This window comes from Alligator sinensis, unplaced genomic scaffold, assembly GCF_000455745.1.
Source record: "Alligator sinensis unplaced genomic scaffold, ASM45574v1 scaffold166_1, whole genome shotgun sequence".
NCBI classification, from domain to species: Eukaryota; Metazoa; Chordata; order Crocodylia; family Alligatoridae; genus Alligator; species Alligator sinensis.
In genome coordinates this window covers 1,818,170-1,820,341 of record NW_005842098.1, presented here as the reverse complement: position 1 = coordinate 1,820,341, position 2,172 = coordinate 1,818,170, and positions in this window count along the sequence as shown.

The following is a 2,172-nucleotide window of genomic DNA, read 5'->3' as shown; positions in this document are numbered from 1 at the left end:
TAGACTGGTCTAATAAAAGACTGGTTTCTTCCTTTTGGTCTGCTTATGTTCAGGCTCAGCAATTTGGTAGAGTAGATGGCTGAGAGGAGCCCTGAATGTGCGCTCCAGTACTGTTCTTAAGGTCTGTGTCTCAGGAGAGTCTGAGAGTAATGACAAGGTTCAAGATCATGTTCAAGATCAAGGTCATCAATGACATGCTCAACATCCCCCTAAGCCTGGCTAACAGCTGAGCTTAGACCAGCAGTTCCCAATGCAGTGTCCACGGGTGCCATGGTGCACCCTGAGATTTATTCAGGTGCCTGTGTGCATTTTCACTATCAGTACAAATCATTATTCCAACAAATATTTTGTACCTAAATATTTTTGTAAGAAAAGGAAAGCTGCATTTTGAAGTTGCAGATCTAATGCAGTTTTAAGTAACGGATGAGATGATCTGATTGATCTAAATTCTAAACTTTAATATTCATATTGGCACCTGCTGCTTTTTCTTTTAAATTCAGATGTGCCCTTGGACACACAAACATTGGGAACCCTTGGCTTAGACAGACATACATGGAGTAGGAGTTCAGTGAGCTAGGCTCAGGTCTCAGGCCTAGGCTGGGGCCTGGCTTTGGGCAGTAGAGAGATGACCCAGTTCTTTTTTGAATTCTGTAATTTCCTGGAAGTTTTTTATGTACGTTAAACTCATTTCCTGTCAGTGGAGAGGAATGGTACACAAAAGTGTATGATCTCTCCAAACATAACTGTCACTAGAATTTGCTTTACCAGCTGCCAAGTGGAACCAATCAGTGGAAAAGTTTAATAGGTTTGTAAGACCAGAAGTCAGTGTAGTGATAATACAGTCTTGTGTACCACAGGCCAGAGATTTTAATGCAGTATTTCCTGCATTAAGCCCCATGCTTTTCTTTGAGCTACAGAATATTTATTTCAGTGTCATCAAAATTAGATTTCAAGTGATGCACACTCTCAGACAAGCTGTTCTGAAGATGAGTTATCCTCACTGTTAAAAAGCTGTATCATGCTTCTAGTCTGAATTTGCTTAGCTTTAGCTTCCTGCCACAGGATCTTGTTTTCCCTATACTTTCTAGATGAAAAGCCCCTATGCTATATACAGTGTGATCCATTTATTTATTAACTGCATCTAATAGACTAAATAGATGAAGCTTGTTTAGTCTCTCAGGGCAGCACATTTGGCAGGTGCGTTGCATAGGTTAAAGGATTTCACAGGCCATGGAGAATGATTTCCCTTCTCTCTACAAAAGGTTAAGACTAAGAAGCATCATTAAGCACATTTGAACTATAATCCCTAGTTGCTACACCAGTTCAGTAGAAAAACAGATAACCTCATTCTTTAGGAACTGTCTGAAACTTTTCCCAGGGCCCTGTTCTTCACAATTGTAAAACAAAGAGAAGTATGTGCAATTAAACCAGGGGTGGGCAAAATATGGCCCACGGCCATTCTATTAGGCCTGTGGGGCCCCTAAAAATTTTTTTAAAATTAAAATTTATCTGTCTTTGGTTCCTGCCAAAAATGACAGGAACCAAGGGCAGTAGGAGCCAGGGGAAGCCTGGCGGGCTCCTGCAACAGCAGGGCACACCCAGCCCTGCCCCCTCAGCCAGAAGGCTGGGGCTTCTGGCCTGGGACCACATGGCTGCCCCGGTGCCGGAAACTCGGGCATGGCGGGGTGGGGAGGGCAGGACAGGAGCTGGTGCGGAGTGCAGGGAAAGGCGGCCCCTTGCCCACCCCATGTCCGGCGCTCCCTGCTGCAGTAGCTTGCCGCCTGTGCAGGGCTGTCCTGAGCAGGCACAGGCAGCCCCATATGGGCTGTGAGCGGCTGCAGCACAGGGTGCTGGCCATGGGGTGGGCAAGGGGCCACTTTTTCCCCACATTCAGCACCAGCTTGTAGCCCGGCTTTGGGCTTGCCCATTGGGGCTGAGCCATGGTGGCACCAGCTGCAGTTCCCTCACTTGCCACGCTGGGCAGTGTTTGCTGGTGCTGCTGCTGCCTGCCCGGAGCCTGTGCCACAGTAGACTGCAGCGCAGCTGCCACCGCTGCCTCTGTGTTGCCCAGCATGGGAGCTCCGGGTGGGCAGCAGCAGCAAACGCTGCCCGGCACGGCAAGCTGGGTGGCCGCAGCTGCTGCCACCATGGCACCGCCCCCATGGGGAACCG